The sequence below is a fragment of the Acomys russatus genome, chromosome 31, assembly GCF_903995435.1.
Source record: "Acomys russatus chromosome 31, mAcoRus1.1, whole genome shotgun sequence".
NCBI lineage: Eukaryota > Metazoa > Chordata > Mammalia > Rodentia > Muridae > Acomys > Acomys russatus.
Window position 1 is genome coordinate 27,034,744 of NC_067167.1, and position 16,748 is coordinate 27,051,491.

Genomic DNA, 16,748 nt, shown 5'->3' on the forward strand with positions numbered 1-16,748 from the left:
CTGTTCAAAGATCTTTGAATAAATTGGATCGGTCTCCAAGAGAAAAACCACGGGATAATCACAAAATATGCACAGCGTTACTGAGGATCGAATGAGACGAAACTCTTCCTGTGAGGAGAAGAAAATGAAATTGCCTATGTCTTGAAACCTGATTGCAAACTCTAGAAAACTCAGATTCCCAGAGGAGCTGTAATCAATTAGCTAAAGGAAACCTGGGTGGGAGAGCAATCCACCAACATTTAGTCTTAGTCTGATACTGTCTTGGTGGGAAAATTCTTCCTCAATAAAAACATTCAATTTATAATGATTGGTTTTTTGTTTTTTGGGGGGGTTGTTTTGTTTTCAGGTTTTGGCTCAGAGATCACTCTTCTCCCACTTTTTACCATGGAAGATCTTAAATAGGTCAAACACTTTAAAAGTTATTAAGTAAATAGATTTTTGCTGTTGCTTTTGTTTGTTTGTTTGTTTCTTGGGGGGGGTCTTTGTTTGGAGATAGGGTTTCTCTGTGTAATAGCCCTGGCTGTCCTGGAACTTGCTTTGTAGACCATGTTAGCCTCAAACTCACAGAGATCCACCTGCCTCTGCCTCCCAAGTGCTGGGACTAAAGGGATGCACCACCATGTGCAGCATACATACCTAGATGTTTGTCTCTAAAGCAAAAGTAAGAGTAGAGTAGAATTTTGAGACCTTGTAAAATGGCCCCAGGTTTAATATGATTCCATATAAGACTCAACTTTCCAGAAAGAACTGAGACATGGTTGCGTCAGAAAGGTAGAATGAGAAGGCTGGTGTCTGTGGCTTGGACATCGAAAATGGAAGACAACTCTGGTATAAGATCCGAGCAGAGACATGGTCCCTCAGGTACAAACTGAGGCAGCATGAAAACAGGCTAACACTATCATAGGAGAGTTTTCTGATGAAACAAATGTGGAAACAATGGCAGAGTCTATGAATTAAGAAATTAAAAAAAAAAAAAAGGGATTACGGTAGACATCTGAAAACGCTGAGCCATAACAAATGGTAGAGTGTCTGGCCTTAGGCACAACTATACTTGATGCAGCACTGGAGTACAAGAACACAACGATCAACAGAGAATTGTAGAGTGAGATGTACTCGATAAACAGGAAGTACACCCCAAGCCACAGCCTGACGGCCAGCACCACCATCCACCTGACATTTCTAAATGCTGCAAAGGACAGTGATGTCATAAAAATGGCATTATTGGAGAAAAAGTCATGCGGTCTGATGAATCTGCCTGACAGTTATGGAACAATCCACCACAAAGCCAAAAGTAACCTCTTGTTAAGAATTTTCCCCAAATAAAACTTGAGAATCTGAGTCACAGATCCGGATAGATGCCGACAGCCTGACAGGGTACTCCATCACTTCAGCTTCTGGGTGTTGTCTGTCTCTTCTCCTTCCTCTGGGAGTGAGTGGGTTTCTGCTAAGTTGTTTTCTTTTTTTTTTTTTTTCATAACACTTAAGAATAGGGTTACAGAGCTCCAGGAAACATAGCCTTAGGCTCATTTTCTAAATTTTGAAGAACAGTCTGAAATTATTGGACTATTTTGTGTCTTGTTGATTTTGGGGACACCCTCCCCTGGAAACTAAACAAACTTCCTGGTCTTAGCATGAGCTTCTTGTGACCACCAGGCAAAACTCTGACAGTCTCAGGATAGAAAAACAAGTTGTGAATGATAAATTCGGGATCCTATTTGTAATTTAGGTCATGACGACAAGTAAATTTGATTTTAAATTTTAATTCCTTTGGACTTAAACTTGTAGATTTCTATAACTTCAATATTTTGGCAATTTAGCTAACAAGGGCAGGCAATTTGATTTCTTGTTTTTTAAGATTATAACTTTCAGCATGATTTAATATTTAAAATTTAATTTCCCCCCATGAAAACTCATGAGAGATTTATATTGAAATTCAGGTAATTCTGTGTTATTAGCTATTTTATTCTATGCTGTGTTTTTATTTCTCTGTCAAATCTTTGACTAGTTGGTTAGAAACCACAGTTTTACATAATTTGGAGTAGACTATTGAGTTAAAAAGAAATTTCCATCTCTGAAAAGGCTCTTGAGGTTAGTGATTTAATTCCTTGTTCAGACAAATGAGAGCATCAAATGGCCAAGTGAACCCCAGCCACCAGCACTGCCAGGCAATGGTGCTTGTGAAACAACAGTCATTTGAGCTAAAGAGAAGGAAATACAGAGTCAATTCTTTCCCTGAGAGAAACGGCCAAACCCCTGGTGTGTTGCAGGTTAGAGGCAAGTGTGTTAAAGAAATAGAATTCTGGTCTCTTGATGTAGCAACGCGAGTGGGAGCACCTATAGCGCAAGCTCGGAATGAAATGCTACCACGGGTTGCAGGAAAATGGCAGACAAGCCAGACACAAGGGGAAATTGCAAGCTTTGATAAGGCTAAGCTGAAGAAAACCCGGGACGCAGGAGAAGAACACCCTGCCGACCAAAGAGACCATTGAACAGGAAAAGAGGAGTGAAATTTCCTAAAAGCCTAGGAGGATTTCCCCACCCTCACCCCACTGGTCATCTCCAAGACCCGCCTCATGATGCTGAGGAAGAACCACCTGCAAGAGCCAGCTGCGCTGTGGGATCCCGCGGTGCCTACAGATGTCGCAGTCCCTACAGATGTTGCAGGCCCCGCGAGTCTCTGAAGCAGGACCCCACCCATCCCATCCCCCATGGGACTGCCAATTTTAACCGATTTGACCTGAGATAGTATAGAAAATTATTTGTGTGGTTGATGAAAATGAAACACACCTCCTGGCCAAAAAAAAAGGGGGGGGGGGGATTTGAGTAACAGTGTAAGGAAAATGCTCCTTGTGTCTGGCCTCACGTATTCATCTAAGAGGAGGGACATCTACTAGTACAGTCTATATGGGCGCTCTCCGCTCTGTTGCTCAGATTTCCACAGCGAGACGTAACTGATGAGTAGAACGGTCTGGAATAAGTGTCCGGAGCTCATCTTCTTGCTAACTTTCTTCTTAGGTGCCAAGTGCCTTGAAGGAAGCTTGCTCCGGCACACAGTCCACAAGCAGTTCAGTAATGCCAGTGACTCGGCAGAAAACCGGTCTAAGTGTGGCTTTCAGTGGGAGAAGGGACATTGTTGCAACGTTTTTGGACTTTTCATAAGGTAAATTCCCCGAAATCTGAGCAAAATCAAGATGATTTTTTAATTCTAAACCAGATCTATAGCCACAAAATTCAGAGCATCACGAAGTGTCTTCAATGGTAGATGAGAAATAGTACAAGATTAAACAAATACTGTATATGCGTGATTGAAAAAAGTCATTTTTTTTTTTTTTTTTTTTATGGTAAGGGGTATGGGTGTTTTTTGAAATAGTGCCAAAAGTCACACTATTCTTATCAAAATTTTCCTTGCTTCATTTCTCCAGAATTGCCACTCAGGTTTACTGAAGGTTCATAAAATAGAGGATGTTTGCTAGCGCCAATGAAATAACACTGAAATTTAAAACAACTCCACCAATTAAAAAAAAAACAAAACTAAAAATTGAAAATATATATAATATTTTGCAAAGGATGTTCTACCAGCTAAAAATTATCTTAGAAAGTGCTATATAGGACAGTCAACTGTGGGGTTAAAACACAGAGAATAATTTTTTCAATATAAATTACTTAACAGAACTTCAAGAAAAAATACTTTTAAAACGAGCATAGTTTATAATCTAGATTTATGGTTCTTTGGGGTATAAGACATTTATCTGAAGAAATGAGATAAAACTTTTCAGAGAACACATTTCAGGATAATAAAATTTCAACAATTTGAAATTGTTAATGAAGCTTCACCCTATTTCACATAAAGGGTTTTAGTAATTGACTTAAATTACGGAGTTTATGAGTTAGGGCTTTGTTTAGTGCGTTTGCTGATCTTGTAGCTTGTAGACAGAGAACATGCTAAACAACACTTCCAGTTTTAGTCCAATCACTGAGGAAAAACAGTTTTGATGACAGAAAGCACATGAAAATATCGTCAGATTTTAGAAATTTTTCCAGATTTATTTTTCTTTTCTTTTTCCTTCCTCCCTTCTTCTCTTTCTTCCTTCCCTTCTTCCTTCCTCTCTATTTCTCTTTTACTAAGACAGGCTTTCCCTATGTAGGCCAGGTAGTGTGGAAGTTTGCCCTATGCAGCTTCATTTAGCCTACAATTCCCTACTGTCCTGCTTCTACCTGCAGTTCTGGGATCCCAGGTGTTTTTCAGCTTAGTGCTATTATCCATCCTCCTCACTCACTCACCACTGTGAAATTGTTGTCATGCCTCGGAAGACAGCAGGCACCACACAATGCACATATATATATGGAGGCAAAACACTTACACCTATAAAGTAAAATATGTGAATTGTAAAAATAGCAAGGACAGCACTTGTGGAATGACCTCTGAGGTGCACTGAGCACACATCAACATATAGATACACAAACACACACACACACATACACACAGATATACAAACTTGTGACTTGATAATAGAAATATTGAATATATGTTTCATATGAAATTTATAAAGGGAATCGATTTTAATACTGAGTTATGTATCAACTTATATTTTGATATGGATTGTTTAATTGTTTTTGACAGTATTTAAACAGTGAAAATGAATACAGTTTGCTGATTTGTGATCCAAGCACTTGACAAGCTGCGGTGGAGGATTTTCAAAGATTCAAGGACAGCTTGGGTTATCAAGCGAACTGCAGCGCAGCCTCAGCTATACCGAGAGACCGTGCCTTGAGAAAAGCACTTGGAAAGCAAAAAGCAAAACAACACATTGTCTGTTGTTCCAACAAAAGCATTGTCTGAATGAACAGCACCATGGATCGTGTTGTGGATATTCAGGGACTATTTTCTACACATTACTCATTACACAATGAAAATACTTCTAGAGGAGAAGCCAAAGAGATAGTGGAATTGCAAGATCATGTTTTAGAAATGAGTATTATGTGTCTATTTACAGCTCTGTGGTTTTATCAACACCTTATAAAATAAAAATGGAAAATTGTTTGAATTATCTGAAGAATGGCTTATATTATAGGCAACTATTATGTAGCATTTTATAATGCATCATCGACTTAGAAAATAAAAAGGGTTCTATTGTAAATATTGATTTATCTTATCAGGGAAACTATCAAAATATTTTCAGTATTGCTCTGAATCAAAGAGACATTTATTTTCCTTGTCAGTTCCTTATCTCATTTCTTAAGAAGTTCTGAGCTGGATTGATAATGTGCACGCTCTTGTCTTTGCACATTTCAGCTATCTGGCAAAGAGCCAGAACATCTAAATTCCCAGTGCCTAATACCTATGGGTCCAGCAGCCCAGCTCAACATCTTACAGGATGGCTTATACTGTCTCATCTTTCAGGCCTCTGGAAGAGACACAGAGGGTGGTGACTTAGGAGATCCAAAGTGAGATTAGAGAAGACACCTGGGCAAGTGGACAGACAGCAAGACAGTCCACTGTGCAATCGGTTGGTGAGTCTGGCAACAGAGGTCGCCCTCATCTGTATTTCTAGCCAGATCACAGCACTGTAATATCCCCTGGCTAGTAAGAATGCAAGTCATGTACTTAAGGTTCAGGTTACCCTCAGTTCCTGGCACTGGTCCCATCTCTTTTATAAATCCTGACTTAGTGTTCCTTGATCATCAGTAAAGCTATAGTAATAGTTTTCAGAAGCTTTTATATATATATATATATATATATATATTGGAAGATCCCCAAATTCATGTTGCATTTCTGTCACCATTCCTGTATTGTGGCATGCTGGTCACACGGACCTTAGATCTAGCTACGCCCTTAATAATGTTCTCTCATTAACGCAGCTATTGAAATCCCTTTTCTTTTCGAGGTTTTGCTTTTACACCACAACACACTGTTCCTCACATTCTAATTTATGAATAAACATTGTGGTCTGTGAGACCTCACAAGCTGTAGACTATCCATTCTTTTATCACTCAAAAATGCTTGGCTTCCACAGTGAGCTTTTAAGACTACTTCTTACACTACAAACTACAGAAACACATTTATTTGAACTCAGAAGATAAGCAATGTTGATTCTTTGTTTGCTTTCTGGCCTTGAAGGCATTCTTATGCAAAGCTGCTGTGGCTGACTGGATTCTAGGAGATAAATAGTAATCACACAGAAAAGAAACAAGTTAGTTGATATCAAAACATTAAGCACCAAATTTACATATTTACAAATTAAATTTTTTTTGGCTCTAGTAAGTAATGTGAACCAATACATTGTTTTTTAAAAAGCGATTACAAATGACTAAAGTCCAACATGAATTCAAGTTTATTTACAACATAAAGAGAAGGGGAGGAGGAGGAGGAGAGAGAGAGGAGCAGGAAGGGAGATAATTTTCATGGCTTCTCAGGAAATGACACAGCAGGATTAGTGGCCAGCCAGAAGCTGAGTCAGTTGTTAAACTCAGGAATTTAGTGAGCAGTTGTAAAACCGTAATTATTAAAAATTAAATATACAAACTTATGAAAATAGTATTTTGTTACTAAATAATCAGATCTCACAATTAATATTTTGTGTTGTTTACCTGAATATTTGCTACTTTACACTTTACTGCTATGTATATTTTCATTTTCTTTCCTTTTGCTGTGATAAACTATTCTATCACAATCAACTTATGGGAGAAAAGGGTTTACTGCAGCTCAAACTTGAAGGTATAGTCCACCACAGTGGGAAAGTCAAGGCACCAGAAGCTTGAAGGAGTTTGTCACATGAAATCCATGATCAGGAGAGAGGGATAAAGAAAAGCTAACAATGATTTAACTTTCTTCAATTTCTACAGTGCAGGATCTCCCAGTTAGGGAGTGACCTCCCCCACAATTAAGATGTAACTTCCCACATCAATTAATGTAATCAAGATTAGCCACCATAGGGATAACCAGAACCCATCTCCCATGTGACTCTAGATTGTGTCAAGTTGGCAATTAACACTACCACTGCATATATTTTAAATTATCTGCATTTCTTCAATTAACATGTTGGAGATAGTAGCAATCGTGTGCTGATGTAACTGCTGAAGAAAGAACCCAGACTCAAATAGTATACAAAACCAAAGAGCATCTATTCTACAGAAACAGCCTGCATGCAGGTGTTGGCCATCTATACAAAATGCTTTGACACTGGGTGTTAGAGCTCACAGGATCTTTTGCATTTAAAGGCTTCTAGGGAAATCCCATCTGCAGCAGCTTCCTGACTCTAACTGGGATTGGCTGGTACAAAGCTATGCGACTCTGACTTCTGTCACAGGTCCCCGGTAATAGGGACTTCTCAATTCTTATACAATGACATCATGTAAGTAGGCTGAAATCAGCCATGGTAGAAGAATTCATTCCTTAGAAATCTGCAAAACACATGATAAAGCTTAAGAAAAGTGTAATGGTTAGTTTGGTCAACTTGACACAATCTGTACGCACTGGAGAAGGGCATCTCAGAAGGAAATCCCTCACTGAGACAATGGAGGAGACTGTGTAAGTCAAGGCTGGCCTGAAGGCATGCCTGTGGGGGTTGTATGCATTATGTTAATCGCAGCGAGAAGATGCACCCATTCCCTAGACAAGAGATCTTGGATTTTACAAAACCGGAGATGGTGAGCTGTGCATTGGCAATCATGTGCTAACCATTGCTAGACTCAGATCATAAGAGTCTATTCCTGGAAGCCCAACTGAGAGTCAGAGTCCAGAGTCGATGCGAAAGCAGAGGAATTTTATTGACCCATGCGCCGGAGTCCACCAATCTCCGAAGATATGGAAGACCCTGTTCTGCAAGAGTTGGGGATTAGTGTACCATATACAGAAGCAGAACTTAGCGACAGTGGTTAGTTACTGCATGCTAGGCTAACAATAGGGGGTCTAAGGTAGCAAATTCTAAGTAGGGTGAGATAGGGGCACTAAATTCCAGGGCCAGAGTTGAGATGGAGGCTAGTGGAGAAGTTTTAACTTGTTCTTCTCAGTTCGCTGAGAATTCTTAACTTGCTTTGCTTAGCTAACAACGCTATTGTTATGCGGGCTAAGTCTAAGCCACCTAGAATCTTAAATTTCCTTAGCTAATAATGTTACTGCTGAGTTCAGGCCTCCTAGAATCTTACAATGTGATCAAGGCTCTGCTGCTGCCTTGATTTCCCCACAATGGTAGACTGAACTCTGGAGTCGTGACCCATATAAACCCTTTCTCACTGAAGATGCTTTATCTCCAGGTCTTTTGTCGCAGCAACAGGAAACAAAAGTAAGATATGAGGAAACTATGTCTTGAATATTTTCCAGCATACCATTACTCTATCTACTACTCTTGTATTCCTTCTATTTTTTTATCACTCTGTTTCAGTACTCCTAACACTGAGTGACCTTTTTTTTTTGTTTGTTGTTGTTGTTGTTGTTATTATTATTATTATTATTATTATTATTATTATTATTATTGTAAGTGCACCAGGGAAAAGACTTTCAGAACAGAACATCATTAGCATAGGCATTAAAATCAACAATGTACTTTTTAAAGGTAATTTAAATGAAATGGCCAAATAATAGGGGACACTCATGAAACTACAAAGTATCTGTATTGCAAAGGACACCATCATTCAGGAAAAATGGGAAAAAAGACTTACCAACTACACATTTGATAGAGGGTTAGCATCCATAATATATAAAGAACTCAAAAACTTGATATCAAGAAACTAAATAACATAACTTTAAAATGGGGTACAGAACTAAACTGAATTTTCAAAGGGAAACTCAAATGGCTGTGAAACACTTGAAATGTTCAACACCCTCAGTCATTAGGTAAATGCAAATCAAAATTACTGTGAGATTTCAATTTACACCTATTAGAATGGTCAAGATTAACAAAACAAGTGACAGCAAGTCCCAAATGCTGAAGACAACAGCTACACACTCATTGAACATGAAAAAGTCATGCTGGTGCCTCCACAGAGCCTTCACTCCTATGTTTTAGCTTCCTTGTTACAGGAAGATACTCTACATACTACAAAAGGAAAAATGTAAACACCAACACAGCTACAAACCCTTTATGCTAGGGAAATGATGGCATGAACCTTCTGGGAGTAAAGTACCACTATCTGGTTTAACTTAAGGCACACTCCGTGAGATGGAACCCATACCCAACACCAGTTGGGTGACCAAGAACCTGAGATTACATAACCCACACACCTAAGGTAAAATGCAGTGCTCTAAAGCAAAATAAAACAAAAGAAAAGCAATAAAACATCTTCTAATGGCATTGTGCTATACTTGTAAATCAGTAGCTTGCTCAGCCATTATCAAAGAAGTTTCCTCCTGCAGCAGATGAAAACAAGTAAAGAGACCCACAAGCAGACACTGTGCAGACAGTGAGGGACTTTTGAACACTCAGTCCTAAGTCGGGTTTCTCCATGAATCTTTTCTCTCAGAAGAACCTTAAGGAACCCTGTGGTAGAGGCCGTGGAAAGAGTGTAAGAGCCTAAGGGGATGGAAGACATCAGGGAGAAAAGGCCTCTAAATCCAGTGGACCAATACACACACGAACTCTCAGAGAATGAAGTAGCATGTGCCATCTGGTTCCTAGAGCTGAAAGGAGAAGTGGACATGTGGCCCCCATCCCTAAGCCAGAAGCAACCTCCAACTGGTAACCACTTACAAATAAAAATTTTCATTTCCTCCCAGGGAGTCTCACGGGGAAAACAAGCCATTCTTAAGGGTAGCTTGCATGAGGAGTAGAAAGATGCTCAACAGAAAATGAAGTCAATAGCTTCTTTGGACATTTCGTGTCTCTTAATGTCATGTCATAGTTTTTCTTTTTTAAATTTTGTTGTGGTTGCTCTGTTTTATTTTTACTTTTTATTTTATTTATCTGTTTTTTTTCTCCTTTTAGCCTACAGGTCCTTCGTATATATATATTGGCTTCCAGTTCAGTGTTTTAATGGGATTCTTGAGTGTATGAACAAGAGGTCAAGTGTATGTGAACAAGAGGAGTCTTTATGTTTCTTGTGGCTTTTCTTGGGCTCTTTTCCTTCTGGTTACTTGTTTTGACCTATTTTCCCACGTTATGTTTATTTTTATCTTATCTTTAATTTTATTATTGTACTTTAGAAGCCTTTTTGTTTTCTAGTGGCTGCATCCAGATGGAAGAGAGGTGAGGAGGAGCTGAGAGGAGCAGGAGGGAAAACAAAACGGGGAGTTACAATGTCAGAAACAAATATTGTTAGTAAAAGGAAAAAAAATATAAATGTAGCTCGAATCACAGACATTGAGAGTTTCAAGAAAAACAATTTATAATCAAGGCGCGCAAGTACAGTATTAGTAAGTTTACTTCTGTATCGGAAGACATAACAGACTGAAGTAGGAGGAGACTTCTAGGACATGGAAGCTTCATATAATCCCAACAGTACCTATTCTTTGCCCTAATCACCCCTCTCCAGAGCTTTCCCATGAAAGATTATACTCTGAAGAGGTGTGGGACAGCTCAATCAGTTTCCTTCTGGGTGTATTTAGGGTCCATTCACTCTAGCTTCTAGCTACTATATACATTTGAAGTCAAGTTTTCTTTGCCGGGCTTATATGGCTAGCTTGGTCTCTCCCTCTGAAAATGAGATTTAACTGTAGAAGTATTTTTTCTTGCTTTCCAGAGAAAACAGAATAACAACAACAACAACAAAAAAAAAAAAAAAAAAAAAGAAAGAAAGAAAGAAAAGAAAAGATGATATTTAAAAACAGATAGTTCTTCAATGCAAGCTAAACTCTTGATAACCCCAAGAAGTTTAACAGAACTATTTTCCCAAATTCTCATAACTCCTGTTAATTTTTTGAAAAATGCATTTTATAAAGTAGGAAATGTTCCTTTTCAGAATTATTATGAAAACTAAGGACTCTCCTGAGCTTTCTTCCCAGGCAAGATGATAGAAAAATGCTTACAGTACAGAACGATGCAGCTAAATTCCTTCGACAAAAGTGATGTATTATTCCAATTACATGACAAACCTGGCTGTGTGCACACATTGTTGATAAGAATAAAGGAACCTTTGCTGGGATTCCCACTGGGTTCTGCTCTGACAGAACAAAGCAGCAGAGCTTCCGTCCTCTGCCTTTTTAGAGAGAAACTTTTACATTTTTAAGAATTGGCCGGCTTTCCTAGAAATCTATGGGTGAATGATTATGCACCCTTCTGCTTGGCTTCTTGTCTAAACACAGTTGTAAACAGATCTACGAACCGGTATTTCTCTTGTTTCCCGAAACCTTACCTCTGAACAGGAGTTTGCTGATTTTTCTTTACATCCCAATGACGCTATTATTCTTTAGTTGCAGAGCAGAGGAAACACGAGCAAGCGGAAGATCGATCGTGTTATGTAATTCAGCACCTTCCCTCCTCATTTATAGTGTCAACACGATTACATTTATGTCACTATGGCTCCAGGCTACCCCTACTAGCCACTCATTCTGCTATGAGGTAATTCAGGTAACTCTTACTACTGCCCAAAGTGTCTAAAGATCCAAGTCGCGCTTCATGAGAACAGTAATCAAATCCAGTACAGTGTCCCTAATACCTTATTTCCATATCCTGAGGACTTACGGCTGTGTCCCTCTGACAGTAGATGGCTGAAAACCTTGCTGAAGTATGCATATAAACAAATGAGTGCCAGACACTCTTTCTGAAATCGTTTTTGGACTTCAAAGACAGAGTGCGCCATCCTTGGGATAGTTGTTTCACTGACAGTTTAAGCACATGGGTTTTCTTCACACACAGAAATGGAAAAATAGAACCTGTAGAAGAGCTAAATTGGATGTGTCATGTGCGATTTAAAATTTTTTTCTTTTAAAAAAAAAAAAACTTAGCTTCAGAGGCTTAAATTCATTCTAGAAAACCCAAAATTTGTTGTTGCATAAATATGCCATGAAATAGGGCGGTGTACTTACAATTGCATCAGTTTGGTAAAGGACACAGGTCCGATTGCTCTACTGTTAGCTGTTTGAAGATCAATCAATAACTCTTGTCCAATGCAACTCTCATCCCATCTGTCTTCTAGGAAGTTTCTCACCAGCATTTTACCTAATCGGTTGAGAAGTCATTGAGATCATTGGCCAGATCTGTCATTTTGCTGAAGATTGTAAAATGCTGACTTTCCCAATGCAACCACGTCTTCGAATGATCTACTACCCCAGAGGGCTTTGAGTGGTTCAGCTATTTATTATCAGTTGCAGCTGGAATAAGAGATATAGAGTAAATGTTCTATTTATTTCCCTTATTTGTCAATTTTTAGAGCAAAAATGTACCTTGGCAAACCATTAAAACTATTATTTTTTTTCCAGTTTTAGGAGGGATTTATGGTTTTCTTTGTATCTGATCTGCTTTGTACAGTGCAGTCATTTCCTTTGGCTCTCAAATTTTCCATTTATGTGATTTTTAAAAGTTGGCTGCTAAGGTCTTTTGGCATAGCCTCAGTATTTTGGATAGCTTCGTTATCCTTAGCCCAAAGAGATATCCCAGGATCCCATGGTTTAGTTGCCTTTTCAGGTCTAAACTCAGCATTAGGGGGATCCTTGGAGCTTTTTAGTTGAAAATACTAAAGATTAAATGTTATTATAAAATTTAAAAAGTCCCATTCATTCATTCAATATTACCAGTAAAGACTCAGGAGGCAGATGGTGGGAAGAAAACTTGCTGGCTCAGAGATGCAGAGAAAATATCCAGCTGACCTTCTCACTCAGCTTACACCCTAGAGGAAAAAGCCAAAAGCCAAAAGCTAAAAGCCATAAGTCTCTTCTTCTTCTTCTTCTCCATGCTGTCTTAAATACTGTTCAACTCAAGGCCCCTCCTTTCTGTTTACTTCCTGTCAGCTGATTTCTTGCTCCGCCTCTCGACCTAGGGTTAACTTTATTAAATCCTGTATACAGAAAGCTCTTGGATTAAAGGTGGGTGCTAGAGCTAAGCCACGCCATAGCCACCTGTTTACAAAAACAGAAAGTTTTTGGATTAAAGGTGTGTGTTAGGGCTAAGACACTCCGCAACTAGAAAGGGGCTTTTACAGCTCACATCTGAGAGTTTCACAATGGGATCAAATATCCTGCAACAATTAAAAACCAAAATATGGGCGATAGGCTTGGTTGCTGATGACAGTAAACTCCAGGAAGCAAATTGGTATTTTTATCAAAATAAATTTATAAACTAAGTTGGTTTTCCAAAGAAATTATTTCATTTACTTAACGTCATTTATTTTACATTCATCTGTTATTACTTTTAGTTCTTAAAGACATAAGTATTTGATTTATTCTATGATATCACATACTTAGTAGTTTTAGTAAAACAATATTAAGATTATAAAATGTCATTATAAATTGCTATTTAGTGATTTCATTGTTTTCCCTTTGTTTTTAGGATAAATTCATACTAATGTAAAAAATTATATTTGAAAGTATTTAAAATAACTATTTTATTCTCAATGTACATTTGTCTCATCATTTTTTTTATCTACAGTATCACAAGATATGGATGGGTGGAGCTTTTCGTTATTCAAATCTTTCTTCTGTGCTCTCATCGGCAGCATATGCACTAAAATTGGAACAAATCTTCATTCTGCCCTAATCCTAACAGTTTTGCTTTCAGGTTTTTCACATTATTTCTATGTATAATTTGCTGTACAACCCAGATATTTTCTTTAGTCACAGGCTCACTATAAATATATGAGAAACCATGAAATTCCTAGCCAACATAGATTAAAGTAGCTATATAAATGTGTTTTAATTGGGTTCAATTTGTAGTGTTAATACCATGACTTTCCCTGAGTGGATCAAATTAGAAAACTGTTAGATTCAAAGTTGAACTTATCCTGCTTTGTTGAACGTACCCTGTTAGATTCAAAGTTGAACTTATCCTGCTTTGTTGAACGTACCCTGTCACATTACCTACATTATCACTCAAGATTAGTTTATAACTAATTTGCTTTATATATGCTGCCTTAACTTTCTCATTGCAGTTTTGTTTCAATTCACTGTTTTTTTTTTTTTCCTCTAGAGTTTTAATTGCCTTTGTTTCTTCTTGAGTAACTTTATCATACGTTAAACTCTATGTCAAAGTGCTTATACTTTGATGAAAACGTTCTGTATAGAAGTCCCCGCCGTCCATCTCTATTATGTACCATTTGCCCACCCATCTCTATTATTATGTACCGCTTGCTCTCTACCTAGGTGTACAGCTGCCATTCTTGCCTTCAGTGATCCTGTTTGGCTTTTCTGTTCCCTTTGTCCCACATTGTTTTCTTCTTTTGCTCGGCTAAAGTAGTTTTTTAAAGAACAAGGTTTTAGTGAGACACTTTCTACAGTTATGACCATCTATACATTGACTCCTGCTTCCTTGAGTGCCTCAGCTTCCCTGGCATCATATTAACTGCAGCTCTAGCAGTGGCAAATGTTTATTCTTATGGCCACAGAGCCATGTGTCTGCTGCAGCTGTGGCCCTACAAGAATTCTAGAACCACGTCAAGAGGTAGGTAATGTGTAAGACAACCTCGCAGTGCTATGAGGTGTAACAGCCTTCACAGTGGGAGACACAGACCATGAGGAAAGTAATAGAATAATTCTCAGCTTCTGCATTACTGTATTTGTGTGTGTGTGTGGTGTGGGTGTGTGTGTACAGTCATTCATGTGGGATCTCTGAAGACGTCCTTACAGGCAAGAAACCAGTTACATAAGTAAAAAGCTGCTCTTTAGTCCCATAGTTTTAGTTCTGCAATGTGAGGCATCTAAACATAAACACGGCTGTCTAAATCAATCATTGGCAAACTTTGGTAGCTAGCAGAATGACAATCTTGCTTCTTTCGAAGACTTATACATCTCACTACACGAGCATTAAAATGAGTATAAACCAGGGTGTCTCTGTCTTCAGTCTTAGCAATTGGGAAGAGTTTGAGGGCCAGCCTGAACTACACACACAGGAAGAACCAGGCCAGTGTGGGATATACAGTGAGTCCCTGTATCAAACAATGACACAAGTAGAATACAATTGGCCCAATGTAAGAAGAGTTCTTATTTGTTCATTTATTCATGCTGGCTAGGTTTATGTCAATCTGACACAAGCTAGAGACGCTGGTGAGGAGGAAGCCTCAGCTAAGAAAAATGGGCTGTAAGTAAGCCAGTAGGGCCTTTTCTTAATTAGTAATTGATGTAGAAGTGTCCAGCCCATTGTGGGTGGGGCAGCCCCTGGGAAGGTGGCCCTGGATTCTATAGGAAAGCAGGCTGATTCCCTCAAAGTCCACAGAGCCCTGCAGAAGAGGAGGCTGAAGAGTGCGAGAGCCAGAGGGGATGGAGGACACCAAGGACCTCCAAATCAACAGGATCTATGCACGTATGAACTCACAGAAACTGAGGCAGCATGCACAGGGCCTGTATCTCTCTGCAGCAGCGCTTTCCTAGCGCTGAAAGCATAAGTGCACACATGCACTGATCGCCAACTCCGAAGCAATTTCCAACTGATAAACACTTGCAAATGAAAATTTAGTTTTCTGCAAGGAGTCTCACTGAGGAAACAAACTACTCTTAAGGGGTAGGCTGCACACCCAGCAGCAGATGGCCAACAGAAAGCAAACACCACATCTTTGTTGGTTCCTTGTTTCATAATACTGTGGCAAATTTTTTGAAGAACTTTTCTCTTATTCTTTATTTTTATTTTATTATATATTTTTCTCCAGGTCCTCTGCATATATATTATGGCTTTCAATTTAGCGTTTTAGTAGGAATCCTGAGTGTACCAATGTGTAGGTCTCTGCATCTATTTCATGTGCCTTTAAGGGAGGGGCCCTTTCCCTTCTGTTTGCTTGTTTTGCCCTATTCCAATGTGTTAGTTTTGTTTTTTATTATTTTATTTTACTATTATCCATGAGAGGCCTGTTTGTTTTCTAATGAGAGACAAAAAAGAGATGAATCGGAAAGGGAAGGAAGCTAGGGAGACACTGGGGGGAGTGAAGCGGGTGGGGAAACCTTAGTCAGGGTGATGTGAGGGAAAAATATTTTCAATAAAAAAGAAGAAAAAAAGAAGGCAAAATTAATTCAATGTTTTTAAGAAAATTTGAATAAAATGTACCAAAAGGAAGGAAAAAAAAAAAAAAAAAAAAAAAAAGCAAGCAAGCAAGCAGTTGGCTGAGAAAGCCATGAAAAGCAAGCCAGTCAGCAGCACCCCTCCATGGCCTCTGCATCAGTCCTTGTCTCCAGGTTCCTGCCCTGTTTGAGTTCCTGCCCTCACTGTTCTTAATAATAAGCTGTTGTGTGGAAATGTGTGTGAAATAAGCCCTTTACCCCCCACCCCAGTTGCTTTTGGTCATGGTGTTTCATCATAGGAATAGTAACCCTAACTAAGACATATGTCCATGATAAACCTATGCTAGACATATGGAATTCAGAAGTAACAGCTAAAATATCACCTAAATGGGATAGTCCCAGTGGTCAGATATATTTATGGGCAAATATTCTGGTAAATTCTCAGAGTAGACACTTTTTGTGCTATGATTTTTGTCAAAATTCTTCCCAAAACCTCTGTTTTATTTTTATTTCTGGGAACTGCATAACATAAAATAGCTGCCAGAAGCTCCTTTTCATTAGTATGTTTAACAAAACACAAAGCAAAAACCAAAACGCTCTGTCTGCCCTGGGTGAAAAATGCCTGTTCATAACAGAGCCTAGAAATGAAGCCAAAGAGAAAGCAGTATTTTTCCCT

General features: G+C 38.6%; 1 pseudogene; it reads left to right on the forward strand.

Annotated features, from left to right (window-relative positions):
- Window positions 1–2,380: 2,380 nt before the first annotated feature.
- On the forward strand, window positions 2,381–2,517 carry LOC127183794 (thymosin beta-10-like; annotated as a pseudogene).
- The last annotated feature ends 14,231 nt before the right edge of the window (window positions 2,518–16,748 follow it).